The sequence below is a fragment of the Drosophila rhopaloa genome, unplaced genomic scaffold, assembly GCF_018152115.1.
Source record: "Drosophila rhopaloa isolate 14029-0021.01 unplaced genomic scaffold, ASM1815211v1 contig_155, whole genome shotgun sequence".
In the NCBI taxonomy this organism is placed as follows: Eukaryota; Metazoa; Arthropoda; class Insecta; order Diptera; family Drosophilidae; genus Drosophila; species Drosophila rhopaloa.
Window position 1 is genome coordinate 13604755 of NW_025335034.1, and position 17116 is coordinate 13621870.

The 17116-nt window shown below is 42.8% G+C and overlaps 2 long non-coding RNA genes across 2 annotated transcripts; both read left to right on the forward strand.

The window, feature by feature from the left end:
* Positions 1 to 12268: 12268 nt before the first annotated feature.
* LOC108044215 lies at positions 12269 to 12907 on the forward strand. The gene is made up of 3 exons (XR_006417427.1): positions 12269 to 12462; positions 12547 to 12714; positions 12773 to 12907. It is a non-coding gene; the product is annotated as an uncharacterized LOC108044215 (long non-coding RNA).
* Positions 12908 to 12915: 8 nt separating this feature from the next.
* On the forward strand, positions 12916 to 14269 carry LOC123037268. Its single transcript, XR_006417428.1, has 3 exons — positions 12916 to 13088; positions 13770 to 13914; positions 13973 to 14269. It is a non-coding gene; the product is annotated as an uncharacterized LOC123037268 (long non-coding RNA).
* Positions 14270 to 17116: the final 2847 nt, after the last annotated feature.

Genomic DNA, 17116 nt, shown 5'->3' on the forward strand with positions numbered 1-17116 from the left:
CACTGCGACTGCGTGGTAAGAAGATGGTGAGATCGGAGAGGCCAAGGGCGCGAGAATAAAATTAAAAAGAACGCAAGGGACTGACACGCGAACATCGAAGCCGGATAGTCGTACTTAAAAAAAAACGAGATAAGTCGCAATTAGGAGACCACGTGGTTTTAGTCGGTAAGCAAAACGGTACAGTCGTGCAGAATTTTACTGGTGCAGCGAGAAACGCGATTAGATCGTAAAATTGTAGAACGAAGATTGGTGAACTCATGTGAACAAGACGAATAGGCGAAAGAAGCCAACAGTGAATAAAGACTAAATTAATAAATTATAATTTCGACAACGTGTGTATATTCTTTTTTCCTGACCTTCGACCCGCTTCAATTAAGCCCGTTGAATAAATAATTTAATTATAACAAGTGATAATAACCCGAACCTGAGAATCGATCAAACGTAACGGAACCGTAAGGTAGTATCGTAGTTATTATTAAAACCCTGGGTCCGCCCGAGTTTTATCTTAGTTATTATTAAAGCCCTGGGTCCGCCCGAGTTTTACCGTAATTAGTAATAAAACCCTGGGCCCGCCCGAGTTTTATCGTAGTTATTATTAAAGCCCTGGGTCCGCCCGAGTTTTACCGTAATTAGTAATAAAACCCTGGGTCTGCCCGAGTTTTATCGCAGTTATTATTAAAGCCCTGGGTCCGCCCGAGTTATACCGTAATTAGTAATAAAACCCTGGGTCCGCCCGAGTTTTACCGTAATTAGTAATAAAACCCTGGGCCCGCCCGAGTTTTATCGTAGTTATTATTAAAGCCCTGGGTCCGCCCGAGTTTTACCGTAATTAGTAATAAAACCCTGGGTCTGCCCGAGTTTTGCCGTAGTTATTATTAAAGCCCTGGGTCCGCCCGAGTTTTACCGTAGTTATTATTAAAGCCCTGGGTCTGCCCGAGTTTTACCGTAGTTATTATTAAAGCCCTGGGTCCGCCCGAGTTTTACTGTAGTTATTACTAAAGCCCTGGGTCCGCCCGAGTTTTGCCGTAGTTATTATTAAAGCCCTGGGTCCGCCCGAGTTTTACCGTAGTTATTATTAAAGCCCTGGGTCCGCCCGAGTTTTATCGTAGTACTTATTAAAAACCTGAGTCTGCCCGAATTACATCGTAGTAATTATTAAAAATCCAAGGGGGCTACCCAAGTTTTACTGTAACCAAACCCTACCTCGACCAAATTTATGGTAGCCACCGATAAAGCCTATCACTGACATAGGTTCCTACGATAACTGTTTACTAAGTCCAGGGTCTGCCCGGGCTCAGTAGCCAGTCTTAGGTACAGCCACGTACCTTTTGTCGCGGTTTCTTCTCCTAATTATAAGGACCACGCCTAAAAACTCACTCGATTAACCCACATCGTCCACTGTAAATTTATAAATATTTTGTGGAGGCCCTAGCCAACCCCTGAGCATATCCTGGCTGGGAAAACATCCTTACAATATAACAGGAAAAAGTCTATTATAGTCAGAACATAATACTCTGAAAGGCTCATGCAAGGCATAGTTAGATCTACAATGATTTAAAATTAGGGGAATATAATTTCTAGTTAATCTACTTGGCACAGAAAAGTTTAGCCGACTTAACAAGTCGGAGCAGTCAATATCACCATGTATAAGGTTATAAATAAAGATAGTACCAAGCATCGTTCTACGGTTGGCTAGGGATGGTAAATTAATCAAAAGAAGTCTACTAGAATAAGAAGGTAAGATAAGGTTTGCATCCCAGTTTAGGCGCCGTAAAGCAAAAAGAAGGAAGTTTTTTTGTACAGATTCAATACGACCAATATGTATTCCGTATTGTGGACTCCAGACGGGAGACCCATACTCCAGAATCGGACGGACTAGCGAAATAAATAAAGTTTTAGTCAAATAAGGATCATCGAATTCTTTTGACCACCTTTTAATAAATCCAAGCACTCCTCTGGCTTTATTAACCATGGACGAAATGTGATTAGAAAATTTTAGTTTAGGGTCCAAGAGAACGCCAAGATCGTTTACAAGAGTTATTCTATCCAAAGAGCTGCCACTTAACGTGTAAGTCGCGTATATCGGATTGGCCCGATAAAAAGTCATCAGCTTGCACTTGGAGCCGTTTAAATTTAGTAAATTATCTCGGCACCAGTTTTGAAAATTATCTAGATCGGATTGCAAGTCTAAATGGCAGGAAATGTCCTTATACTGCAGGCACAATTTAACATCATCTGCGTACATAAGTACGCGAGAATGACTTATAATTGAGGGAAGATCGTTAATAAATAATGTAAAAAGTAACGGACCCAGATGGCTCCCTTGTGGGACACCGGAGGTAACACGGAGAATTTCAGAAATTGAAGTTTTAAAAAGGACCCTTTGTGACCTGCCATTTAGATAACTTGAAATCCATTCAAGCAGATCAACGGGAAAACCTAAAAGGTCAAGTTTTTGAATAAGAAGTAAGTGATTTACAGAGTCAAATGCTTTACTAAAGTCAGTGTAAATGACGTCTGTTTGAAAACTACTAATGAAGCCTTTTATCACAAATGTAGTGAGCTCTGGAAGGTTTGTAATTGTGGATCTACGTTTAATAAATCCGTGTTGACACGGAGAAATAATTGATCAACTTAGAAATACCTCTGTAGTTACTGGCTTCTAACTTGTTACCTTTTTTGAGAAGAGGAATAACAAACGATTCCTTCCAAATATTTGGGAATTGGGACGTTTCTAGAGATAAGGTAAGCAACTTGTGAAGAGGTTTGCACAGGGCCTTAGCGCAATACATACGCACGCACCCAGTAATACCATCGGGCCCTGGCGAATAAACAGGCTTAATACGAAGAAGATCCAAAAGAAGAGAGCTTTCTGTTAAAGTGGGACAAAATATGAGGTTTGACTTGGACATGGTGTAAGAATAAGGCTGTGATGAATAGTCTAAAGTAGAGTAAGTCGTTTGAAAAAATTGGGCAAATAAATCGGCTATTGCCTGATCTGTGGTTGCCGTCATGTTTTCGAACGACAGCGAGGAAGGAAAAGAATTAGATTTACGCTTGGTGTTAACAAAATTATAAAACTATTATAACACTGAGCATTAAGCACGGTAAATCTTGACCGAGCACTTAAATATCTAGTAAAAACAGATTGAGAACCGGTATTTTTATATTTCCTAAAAAGTCTGGACTTTACATTTCTTAAGTGTGTCAACTCTTTGCTAAACCAAGGTGATTTATTGGAAGTTGACGGATAGTACCACGGAACACAGGAATTAAAAAATGAGTTTATTGCAGTGTAAAAAACATTAACTGCGTCGGACATATTATTGCATAAGTAAAGATCAGACCAATTAAAGCCAGAAATAAAATTATTTATCCTCAGAAAGTCTGCCTTGCGAAAACAATGTATTCGTTTTGATTTTTCTGATTTTTCTTCTATAACTCTACCCGTATCAAATGAAAGTTCGATTGTTGGATGATATGGATCTTCAGGTTGCGTGAGTGGTGCTACTCTGGACAGAAACACACCTTCAGGATTTGATACAAAACACAAATCAAGTAGGCGACCTAATGAATTTCGAACATGGTTTACTTGAGATAGAGATATGTCAAGCAGGCCATCAATAAAATCATGCTGTGCTATAGCTGGTAAGACATTCGATCCATCCTCAGTGGACCAAGTAACTCCAGGTATATTAAAATCACCTAGAACTATTAACTGATCCCTATCGGAAAGCTTATTTGCAACGGACTTAATATCTATCTGCTATTGAATCCATCAAAAGTTTGAATCACTACACATCACACGACCGCAATTTCCTACAAAAATTCAACACCAAATTCAAACTCCTTTGGATACCAGAACACGTGTGTGGTGTACCAAGAAACGAACTCGCAGAAAAAACTTAAAACCTTAACACACAGGACATACTTAAATATTGGTTGTCAAATAACTCCCTTCCGTTTTTTTGCTTGGTCTTTGTTAATCAATGCTTTATTAAAAATAAAACAGTGAACGGATTTAGCTAAAATATGCGCCGTTTTGTTCGATAATGTGTTCCCATTTAGACGGCAACTATAATACCCCCCTCGTAGGAAATTCTCTCCTTATTTGCGAAAAACTCTGACAGCCACTTTTTACAACCTTCTTTTGAGCCCAACTTTACACAAGTAAGGGCATTCGCCATGGACAGGAACAGGTGGTAGTCACTTGGCGATATGTCCGGGCGATATGTTCACCGGCTCTGAATCGTCGAAACCATTCCTCCGCGGTTCGAAGTGATAGAGTACCATCCCCTAAAACACCATTAATCTCACGGAATGTTTCTCTAGTGGATATACCTTTTACGAAGGAAAACTTTAAAACAGCACGAATTTCGGCGTTAGCGAACTCCATGTTTACACATGTTTAACTTTTCAACGCAATAACCAAACATGTTATGAATAGCGTCGTTTTGTAGGTTATGTCAAGACCTTTCAATCGATATATAGCATTGCCCAATACCGATATGTAGCTCTTTGCACAAAGCCGCCAAATTCAAAAAACAAAAAAGCGGAAGGGAGATATTTGACAACCTGATATATAACAAGAAAGAAAAGCTTACTTCGCGCGGAGACGAAGTTGATATATCCTTGCAGAATATTCTGTAAATTATATTCTCCAAAATTATTCATATGATGCATTCTTAATACTCATCAAAAATCCCAACTTCCTAACTTTGAAAACACCAAAGTTATCGCTCAGTTATATGGCAGCTATAAGATATAGTCGGCCGATCCCGGCCGTTGCGACTTATATACTGCGTGCAAAGGAAAGAAGGGTGTGTGCAAAGTTTTAATCCGATATCTTTAAAACTGAGAGACTAGTTCGCGTAGAAACAGGCAGACGTACAGACAGACGGACATGCTTATATCAACTCAGGCGGCGATCCTGATCAAGAAAATATGTACTTTTTAACCTAAACTTGGATTTAAAAAAATTAAAAAAAATCAACTCAACAGCTACAACATTTTGATATAATAAATTGTCCATTTCACGAAGAGATCAAATAGAAATCACACGGTTCAGACTAATACACATACAAGTAGTGCTTCGACCAAACCCAACCGTCAACCTGCCAGTTTTGCAATGGCAAACTATCACTGGAACACCTACTGTCCACCGTTAACTCTTTTAACCCAACTCAAGTGAAGGAGCTACAAAATTTGTAGGGTTTTCACAGAAAAAAGAGATAAGGCAGCGATAAGAGCGTTGGCGCGTATTCTTACCTTTTCGAGTGCAACATCCCTTTAATTGGTAATCTAGTACCGGTGTGGAAAAAAGGTTACAGAATTGGGTGTTTTATTTAATTTTGTAAGTCCGCCTTTAATAATCGTCGTTGTACACAAATAAGTTAATTTTTTCTTTTTTATGCTGTGCTATTTATTTATTGAATAAGTGTATCAAATCTTATAGTAATCTAACTAACAGTTGTAGGCGGGTTCTGCTGGAAACCCTAGTCAATCCTCTTGCGAGATAATTTGGGTGTACGGAGAGTTTTTATTTGTAGTGCGTTTTTTGTTTGTCTATTTCATCTTTTACTGCAAGAATGCCGAGATCTCTGTGGATGTTTTGGTTGCGAATATACCATGGTTCCCAGTGATTTTCGATTGTGTGCGCTGTATGATGTCAATGTTGCTGCTACTCGCGTTCCCCCATATCTGGGAGTCATAAGTCCAGATAGGCTTGAGAGTGAAGTTGAAGTCCAGCAGAGTCCGCAGAGCCGATCGAGCAGTTTATATTTATTTTTGATTTGATATAACAGGAAAAAGTCTATTATAGTCAGAACATAATACTCTGAAAGGCTCATGCAAGGCATAGTTAGATCTACAATGATTTAAAATTAGGGGAATATAATTTCTAGTTAATCTACTTGGCACAGAAAAGTTTAGCCGACTTAACAAGTCGGAGCAGTCAATATCACCATGTATAAGGTTATAAATAAAGATAGTACCAAGCATCGTTCTACGGTTGGCTAGGGATGGTAAATTAATCAAAAGAAGTCTACTAGAATAAGAAGGTAAGATAAGGTTTGCATCCCAGTTTAGGCGCCGTAAAGCAAAAAGAAGGAAGTTTTTTTGTACAGATTCAATACGACCAATATGTATTCCGTATTGTGGACTCCAGACGGGAGACCCATACTCCAGAATCGGACGGACTAGCGAAATAAATAAAGTTTTAGTCAAATAAGGATCATCGAATTCTTTTGACCACCTTTTAATAAATCCAAGCACTCCTCTGGCTTTATTAACCATGGACGAAATGTGATTAGAAAATTTTAGTTTAGGGTCCAAGAGAACGCCAAGATCGTTTACAAGAGTTATTCTATCCAAAGAGCTGCCACTTAACGTGTAAGTCGCGTATATCGGATTGGCCCGATAAAAAGTCATCAGCTTGCACTTGGAGCCGTTTAAATTTAGTAAATTATCTCGGCACCAGTTTTGAAAATTATCTAGATCGGATTGCAAGTCTAAATGGCAGGAAATGTCCTTATACTGCAGGCACAATTTAACATCATCTGCGTACATAAGTACGCGAGAATGACTTATAATTGAGGGAAGATCGTTAATAAATAATGTAAAAAGTAACGGACCCAGATGGCTCCCTTGTGGGACACCGGAGGTAACACGGAGAATTTCAGAAATTGAAGTTTTAAAAAGGACCCTTTGTGACCTGCCATTTAGATAACTTGAAATCCATTCAAGCAGATCAACGGGAAAACCTAAAAGGTCAAGTTTTTGAATAAGAAGTAAGTGATTTACAGAGTCAAATGCTTTACTAAAGTCAGTGTAAATGACGTCTGTTTGAAAACTACTAATGAAGCCTTTTATCACAAATGTAGTGAGCTCTGGAAGGTTTGTAATTGTGGATCTACGTTTAATAAATCCGTGTTGACACGGAGAAATAATTGATCTGCAAAGGTGCTGCAAATGAGGAGTAATAATTTTTTCAAAAAGCTTAGGAATAGCTGACAACTTAGAAATACCTCTGTAGTTACTGGCTTCTAACTTGTTACCTTTTTTGAGAAGAGGAATAACAAACGATTCCTTCCAAATATTTGGGAATTGGGACGTTTCTAGAGATAAGGTAAGCAACTTGTGAAGAGGTTTGCACAGGGCCTAAGCGCAATACATACGCACGCACCCAGTAATACCATCGGGCCCTGGCGAATAAACAGGCTTAATACGAAGAAGATCCAAAAGAAGAGAGCTTTCTGTTAAAGTGGAACAAAATATGAGGTTTGACTTGGACATGGTGTAAGAATAAGGCTGTGATGAATAGTCTAAAGTAGAGTAAGTCGTTTGAAAAAATTGGGCAACAAAATTATCGGTAAATCTTGACCGAGCACTTAAATATCTAGTAAAAACAGATTGAGAACCGGTATTTTTATATTTCCTAAAAAGTCTGGACTTTACATTTCTTAAGTGTGTCAACTCTTTGCTAAACCAAGGTGATTTATTGGAAGTTGACGGATAGTACCACGGAACACAGGAATTAAAAAATGAGTTTATTGCAGTGTAAAAAACATTAACTGCGTCGGACATATTATTGCATAAGTAAAGATCAGACCAATTAAAGCCAGAAATAAAATTATTTATCCTCAGAAAGTCTGCCTTGCGAAAACAATGTATTCGTTTTGATTTTTCTGATTTTTCTTCTATAACTCTACCCGTATCAAATGAAAGTTCGATTGTTGGATGATATGGATCTTCAGGTTGCGTGAGTGGTGCTACTCTGGACAGAAACACACCTTCAGGATTTGATACAAAACACAAATCAAGTAGGCGACCTAATGAATTTCGAACATGGTTTACTTGAGATAGAGATATGTCAAGCAGGTCATCAATAAAATCATTCTGTGCTATAGGTAGTAAGACATTAGATCCGTCCTCAGTGGACCAAGTAACTCCAGGTATATTCAAATCACCTAGAACTATTAACTGATCCCTATCGGAAAGCTTATTTGCAACGGACTTAATAACGGATAGGTGATTTAAATAATCAGGAAGTTCAGACAACGGCGGAATATATGAGCAAGTTATGTATATAAAGTTACCAGGAAGCGATAACTTTACACAAAAAAAAACAATGGTATTGAATTCATCAAAAAATAACTCCTCAGACGGGAAGTTTGAATCAACTCCAATTAAGACTCCACCTCCCCGTCTAGAGGGACGGTCATACCTATATATTGTGTACTTACCCGGAAAAACTTCGGAGCTAAAGATCTCCGGCTTTAACCAGGTTTCTGTGAACACAATAATATGAGATGCAAAGGAAAGGCTATCGGAATACAATTTAGTGAGTTTGCTACGCAAACCTCTTGCATTCTGATAGGAAAGAAGGAGGTTAGAAGTTAGTTTTTTGAAATTGGTACAGTGGTTTGGCCTCGACTAGGAAGTTTTACTCCAACGGGCCCCTTCTTCTTTATCTTAGCCTCGAACTCTTTTACAACCATATTATCCGGCCAAAAGTCGCCCGAGCATATGGCTTCAAAAAGCTCGTTAGGGACAGTTATCTTGAAAGATGAAATGTCTCTAGCATAAGAAAACTTAAACTTTTCCACCTTTACACTATTACAATCGGCTTTAGTTTTGTCTTGCATATAAGACAATACATCAGAAGATGTTTGATCAGGGGAAAGCCGAGAAACGAAAATTAGTTTCTTTAGTGGAACCACTGAAAGGGATTTTGGTGGAGCAGACATTGTTTCTGGAAAACCAACTTAAGCCGGTTGTCCGGACTCAGTAGTCACTTGTGGTGGTGATGCTACACTAATTGCGAAACCACTACGGACAAATCGGAATTCTTAGAAGTCCCTGGTTGCATGCATTCTGTAACGGATTGTTCGGATACCGAATCTTTTTTAGCTGCTGATCTTAGCAACATTTGAGGGTTTGCTGAAATCAGCTGCTGATCCGCCGGAATGCTCTGTTGTTCTTTTGATTTCGGTTGCGGGATGTTCCCCTTTTGCTCCTTACCACAAGCGGCCTTTTTGCGCTTATGGGACTCTTCGAATAACTTACGACTATTAAACTGTGAGTCCAGCGCAGAGAGGAGATCTTCAGCTCGGCGAAAACTATCTCTAGCAACTTCGAAACAGCTAATCAGCCTCATCAGGCCGCCTTTAGTTTGCCGCATGAACGATTTCATCTCGTTGGCAACCTCGACACAAGCGTCACAACAAAACTGCAAATTGGGCCCCTTTGAAAATTCATCACTTGTCCGGCCAGTAAAACCAGCGAACTTGGTGTGCACCATATTTTCACACAGCCAGCAAGTCATATTAGACTGGTCAGCCCTGATTACGAGGCTGCATTTTTTGCAGAAGCAGACTAAATTTTTATTATTCATTTTATTTATTGGGACCACTGTACCAAGAAAGCGAATTGAAATTTATAAGCGATCAGTTATAAGTACCGCAAGAGCGCAGAAACTGCACGCTTAGAACTTTCAAAGCAAAGAGAGCAAGAGAGAGGGAGCGTAAATAAGTTAAAGTGCATGCACAAAAGAGAAACGGCGGGGATATAAATAGGATAGAAAACACAGATAAAAATTACGAAAACTAAAACAATTTATTAGTATTAATACAAAGTGCACTCGCGAAGCGAACGGAGTTTAAATTTATGTTTAAATAACCGTAGGAAAATTTAATGTTGTTTTTATAAAACCCACCGATGGGAATAAACGAAAACAAAATACAAAATTCGAAGCGCAGAAAAAAAACACGACCGTTCACTTTGAAAGTCAAAGACGAATGTGTCCATACTCCTGACAGTTTCTTTTATGTGGCTCTTCCACCTTAATTCCTCTTCCTGCACTTAATTTTATAAAAACTCTTCTGCCTGGCTCCAGCTCTACCTTGTAGAGTGGTTGCGGCTTTTTGTTCCTATTAATGATGTTACTAACGTTCTTTTCAGAAAAATCGTTTTCTTTGAGGGCATCGATAACTTCATTGGGGGTTACGTCGGGCTCGATTCCTTTTAGTACAACTTGCAAGCCCTTTCTGCTTTTTAGTTGGTACGTGTAGCAGTTTTTCTTAGCTTGCTCCAGGTATTTGGACACAACTCGGAAATGTTCTTCGGATTTGGTCTGAAGTTTGGTTTCGTGAATATTTCCTTTAGTGATCGGAACAACACGAAAATTTCTATCCCCGATCAACGCAACCATTTTGTTGACCAGGGCGTTCGAGCTTTTCTCCCTAATGTAAATTGGTGGGGGCTTTGGTTTCGCTTGGGTCTCTTGACCCAGTTCTGGTTGATTTTCAGCTAAGAGGGCAAATCTCTAGTTGTTGGACCTCCCCGGTATATCGATGTCTCTTTGGACATGGTTTATTTTTGGCTTATTATCCGCCACGGCGTTCTGCGGGCTAAGCTTATGCTTTATTGGGATGTAGCGATCCATGCCAGTCTGTATGGCCGGGCCCTTGTTGAATATTGTTTTGGTATTGTTTTGCTGTCATATTTTTAGTTGGCGCTGCAGTCGACATCGGAGTCGAATCCGCGACAAAAGCTGTTGCTGTGTGAGTTGTTGGTTTTGCTGCTGTTGCTGTAGTTGTTGCTGTTACTTTTGGTGCGATTGCAGAAGTTTTACCGCTGCGCCAAGGGTCGAATCTGATGGTGGGGGGTTTTACATTGAGAACCCCACGCCGTTGGAGTAGGAGTAAGAGTGGGTAGAGTGGGTGAGCAAGATCGTAATCTTTGGGTATCGACTGTCAGTAGAGGCGGGTTGCTCTTTGTAGACGTTTTGTGCACTTCGCTATCTCGCGTAGAGATATACGAGATGTACCCGTCTCTTCGGCTTACGGAGCTTATCCGCTCTTTATTTGGTTAATCGGTTATTGGACTCTTAGCGTGGCAATATTTTAAAGTAATTTGCACTTGTTTTAATCATATCACTGATTTTATTTTGATTTGAAGCCCGACTTCTTCATCAATGAAAGAACGTGGGCTTTTAAAAAAATTCTGACCATGTCACTATAAACTTTACTGGCTTAGGTCTGCGAAGTACCGCGCTCTGGTCACAATATCGTCTGGGCTTATTTTGATAGAGTCAAATTTACACTAATTTTAAATCTCTAAAATCTTCTGTTTTAGGGTTACTGCTTTGTGACAAATGTCATCCAGGGACTTGTGTGCAAAGAAAGCTAATGAAGCACAATTTTGGGACCAAAAAACGTAATCCATTGGCCTCTGCCACTAACCATATAACATATAGACTGGTCATTTCATACAACGAAAATGGACACAAAAATATTTTTATGCCTTCGGGTTTTTTTCGCTCTCATTCTTATTCTCATTTTGACGCTCGCGCGCTCATTGCACGAGTTCGGTCGTTCAATCGCAGAGACGCGCATTTTGAAGAAGGTTGCCCTCCGCTTGAATTGGGCTTTGTATGTATGCGTGTTTATGCATTCTCATACAGGGGTGCATGTTTGCGATCATTTCATTTCGATGCAGCAAGAATATTTTGTCTTTTGCTACTTTTTAGACTTGGTACCCTAACAATATATGCGTATTCACTATTGGGTTAATGATAAAAATTAGAATATTATATGTTATAGTATATTTTTTAATATTTCAGCATAAATTTAATATTGGTTTACAAATTCATATCAGTGGTAGTGTATGTATTCCAATTAATAGAAATCAATCTACTGACATACGAACAGGGCATATCGCATATTTTAAGTGGTGCAGAAAACTTTAAACCAAATCAGCTTTGGTTGTTGTTCTGCGAGCGGATGGTGCCTGCATACCCTACCGACGATTGAATTTTAGGGGTGGGGACAGAAACAAGAACGGCTGTTTGGCTTTTGTTTTGTTTACATTTTTTAGGACACTTGTTTTAAATGTTATGTTTAATGACCTTTGGTTGATTTATTTTTTTAAGGTTCGCAGTGTAATATTGTTTAATGTTGTTATTTAATGATCTACCTTTATTATACCCGTTACTCGTAGAGTAAAAGGGTATATTGTATTCGTGCAAAAGTATGTAACAGGTAGAAGGAAGCGTTTCCGACCCTATAAAGCATATATATTGTTATGGAACTGCATATTGTTCTCCCTGGGACGGCCCCGGCTAGCTCCGGAATCCTCAGGGCGGAGTTCCCCCAATGTCCCTAGAGCCCCACAACATTAAATATCGATTACTATCGACGTCTCACACTACAAATACTAACATCTCTAACAAAAAAAAAAAGGTAAACAAGACAAAATAAACAAACCGGGACAAATATGACGGAAAAGTGGCATTGGATGTGGCTGCCACAGCGCACCCACCCTTCCTGTGGTGCCCCTAGCGTCGCGAGGGAGGCACCACCCATGTTCCAAGGCCGGAGCCACTGCCAGGCCAGACTACGACCGGTTCATCTCCCCGCTGGAAATTGCCTTAGGCCCACATCATCTTCATCTCCATTCTAAGTAAATTTATTTATAAATATATACATAAGGTTTCCAAATATAAACGTTAAGTATATCCTCTCCTCTTTATACCATTTCTTACAGGTCAGGGCAAAACCACTACCCGGCCTGGACTGCACCAGCTGCAAGGCCTTCTTAAAAACGGAAATTTGGCCCCGCAGAACTTTTAAGCCAAGTGGCTGTCATTCATCAAACACCTCTTTTCTTTCCTAATTACCCTGCTGGAGCTCCAAGAGGACACAAAAGGGACAGGTAAATATAAATAAATAAATTGTATTGAGTTCTGCTAAGCCCGCTTTCGCAATTTCAGACCCCGAGTTAGCGCAAGGCCAGACTCAAGCTCGCGGAATCACGAAGACGTGCAGAAACGGACAAGGGCGAGTACACAAATTTACAAATACAAAAATGAATCTTAAAATCTAATTACAGGCGCGGCGAGTAAGCCGGCTGCGGGTCGCCGAAGGACGACTTGGGACCCTTATAAAGGGCGGTCCGGAAACCGGTATTACGCCCTGCCTCGGCCACTGCAGACCGTGACGTCGGAGATGCTGCGTTGTATGGGAGTCGCGTCGTGTTCGATACGTTGTGCCGCTCGGGTTCTACGTGCCCGGAACGGACTCACCGAGGTAATGTAGATAAGCTCAACTGCCTGCGACGGTGTTGGTTGGTGTTGATGGCTATGGCTGTGGCTGCTGCCTGTGGCTGTCGCTGCTGCCTGCGGCTGTCGCTGCTGCCGGTGGCTGTTGCTGCTGCCGGTGGCTGTTGCTGCGGCCGGTGGCTGTTGCTGCTGCCGGTGGCTGTTGCTGCTGCCGGTGGCTGTTGCTGCTGAGCACTACCACGAGGGCTGCTGCCCTTTCTCCGAGAATATTGTGAAAAAACGAAGAAAATCACAGAAACTGCCGGGGCCCTATGTACTAGGGTCCCCGGTGGACCTAAAATAAATAAATTTCCACTTAATTTTCTAACTTTACTCGCACTAATCGCACTCTCACTTTTTCTTGGCCTATTCTAAGCTAAGAAATATAAAAATCCCGTCGACATGGCTTCGATGTCTGGCAGCAACTAAAACCTATCCCTGACCTACGCAATGTCATGCTGATCACGCCATGTTCCCTTTCCCTCTCCCAAAAGTGGGTCATTGGACGAATCCAAGGCCATTCTAGCCATACCCAGAGCGAACCGGGCTATTTTAAATAGCTAGATAGCCAAGACATCAGCAGAAGGGGGCGCCACTCCAGTAGGGGTTGCCACCCTCCTACTTTATCGATAACCCTACCAAACGAATACCTCCTTCTTAATTCTTCCAGCCGATTCCAACTTGAAATGCAACACCACCCAAGGATTTAGAGGGACGCCTTCGAACCATGGCCACTCGACGAAATCATTGGGAGCATTGGAGATCGGTGTCTGGCGAAATCCGAATGCAGTTCCAAACGGTGCCCACGCTTACCAGTAAGTACTACCTCTGTTTTTTTGTTGTGCTCCTTCAATTTATGCCGCCTTTTTTCAGGTTATACCCGGATATCCTTGGCGTGGTAAACTCCGAGGTGGCATCCTTGCAGGTCTTCCAACTCATAGGCATTGCTACCAACGGCTTTCACCACTCGAGCCTTAAGGAATTTCCAGCAAACTTAGCGTTGAACGACTTGCCAAAATCACTAAGAACGAAGTTTCGGTGGTATACCTCTTGACCTGGCTTGGCCATGAAGTTTCGAGCCCGTTGGTCATATCGCTTGCGGCTTCGGTCATAGGCTGTCTCCAGATTCTTCCAGACCTTTTCCTGGATCACTCGGAGTTTGTCCGCCGTCGTCATCCCCGCCATCTCGTGGTCACACAAGGACTGTAGCTTCCTCGCTAACCTATAGTTGGCGCCGTTCAGGAACATATGATGTCTGAACACCGTAAAGAAAGGCGCTTCTCCTATCGCCGAGTGGATCGCGTTTCGAAGGGCTACCTCAATCTCAGGAAGGTACACGTCCCAGTCTCGATGGTCACCATCTAAAAAGCTCCGGATTGCGGCCAACACGTTTCGATTTACTCGTTCTGCGGCGTTGCTCTGTGGGGAGTATACCGGAGTTTTTAGATGTGAGATACCGAAACTCTCCATCGCCTCCTGGAAGATCTTCGACGTGAACTGCGGACCATTGTCTGAGTGTATTACCTCCGGGACGCCAAATTTATAAAACACATCGTGGATGAGGAAATCGACGACGTTCGAGGAGGTAGCTTCCTTCATGGCCTTCAAGAATACGAATTTAGAGAAATGGTCCACCACGATAAAAATCCAGGCATGACCCTTCTTTGACCTCGGATATTTCCCCAAGAAGTCGATATACAGCTTCTGAAATGGCTGTTTCGTCTGGACTCTTTCCCCAATACCGACCTGCATCCAGAAATTTGGCGCTTTGGACTCCTTGCAGACATCACATCCACGCACAAACTCGCGGACTTGGAGAACCATGCCTGGCCAGTAGAACTGCCGTCGGAGTATTTCCAGAGTCTTTCCCATTCCGCCATGAGCTGCTATTGGGTCCGTATGTGCACGCTCAATTAGGCTGTGGGTTAGACTCTGTGGGATCCACAGTTTCCACTCTGAGCCTTCCACCTCGTTGTCCAAATTTGATGAAGAGACTCTCTTGAAGATGAGACCATCCTCGATCTTCAAGTCCGGTAAGTTTTCCAAGTTGTCTTCCACATCTTTCACTAACTCGAGATAACCTTCTCCAGCGAACTCGGTGGTTTCGAAACCCAACAAATCCGTCGGATTCACTACGAGCTCCTCCACACATCGTGAAAGGGTGTCTGCCACGACGTTCTCGCTTCCTTTTCGGTGCTCTATGTTGAAGTGGAACCCTTGAAGCTGCAGCGACCACCTCGCCAAACGTCCCGTCAGATCCTTTATGGACATGAGCCACTTCAAGCTGGCATGATCCGTGATGCAGGTGAATGGCATCCCTTCGACATATGGCCGGAACTTCCGGATGGCCATGAGCGCCGCGAGACACTCTTTCTCGGTCACGGTGTAATTTACCTGATGTTTATTCATCTTGGCCGAGAAAAATGCAATTGGCTGCTCTTGTCCGTCGTCGTCTCGCTGGAAAAGCACCGCCCCGACTCCGACGTGTGACGCATCGCACTGGATAAAGAACCGTCTCTTGAAGTCCGCATGCACCAGGACTGGTGCAGTCGTTAAAGCCATCTTCAAAGCTTCTACCGCAAGCTGAGCCTCTGGACTCAAGGAAAACTTAGGATTTCCAGTTTTCTTCAGCGATTCAGTGAGCGGGGCGGCCAACGTCGCAAAGTTCTTTATGAACCGGCGGTACCATCCAGCAGTCCCCTCTCACCTCCTTCATCGTCCTAAGCTCTGGCATCCTCCTGATCGCTGCTACTCGTCCCGGATCCATTCGTAGACGACCTCCACCAACGATAAAGCCCAGGTAGGTCAATGATTTGAAGCAAAACTTTGACTTACCCATACCTATCGTTAACACCGCTGCTTTCAGGCATTCCGCGACTCTCCGAAGGTACTTGAAGTGGGTCTGGATATCTGGAGCCAGTATCAGCAGATCATCGAGGTAGACAAAAACGTTGGAGCGGATCTCAGCTGGGATCACTCGGTCCATAAGTCTTACCAACCGCTGCGCCGCGTTGCAAAGTCCGAAGGGCATCACCCGGAACTGGTAGAGAGGCCGACCAGGAACCGTAAATGCCGTCAGTTCCTTGCTCTTCGGGTCCAACTCGATCTGCCAGAATGCGAACTTCAAATCCACGCTGGAAATGTAAAACGTTTGGTCGATTCTGGACAGGATTCCGTCGATACTCGGCAGCGGGTAAGCGTCTTTGACGGTCAGATCGTTTTGCGGGCGTCTAAGCAGAACCGATCTTTCCCAGGTCTCGACACTACCGTCGTCCGGTTGCTCCACGGGCTCATGCTATCCTCGATGACTCCGAGCGCCAGCATCTTGTCCACCTCATCCTCGACTACCTTCTGCTTGGCTGGAGACATGGGATACGGCCGATCCTTGAAGACCTTGGCTCCCTCAATCAGCTCGATCGTGTGCCTTTCTAGATTGGTCGTTCCCAGACCATCCTTCTCAAATGTGAGAAACACCTCCTGGATCTCAGCGAGCTGTCGTGCGTCGGCCTCAGATAACGTCCAGGATTCGGGATCCGGTTTCTCCTCGTCGTCATCTTCCTGTTCGGCGTATTGCTCCATATCCCTAGCATGGATTTCGTCTGCCTTGACGCTTTCCGGGTCGCTGGGGCCTATCACCGCTGGAGCCAAGCCAAACGCCTGCCAGAAGTCCACTCCGAAATAGGCTTCCTGCTCCAGGTATGGACATACATAGAACAGGATCCGCTTTATCTGTCCTCTGTACTCCACAGGTTGCTCGACGCGTCCTATAATCGTGCGGTCCTCTCCAGACGCCGTTCGGACCACGGACAGGTACTTCTGGATTGGTACATCCAACGCCTCGACGAGCTCTCTTCCACCTTTGCCCAGCAGGCTGACACTAGCTCCCGTGTCCAATAAGCCAGTCAGCTGTTGGGTCAGGATCCGGACTTCAGCGAATGGTCGAGGGTCTCCCGTTCCACTGCGCTTCACAGCGGCAACCACTTCTCGCCTCCTCGCTCGTCTCTTACGGAATCGATC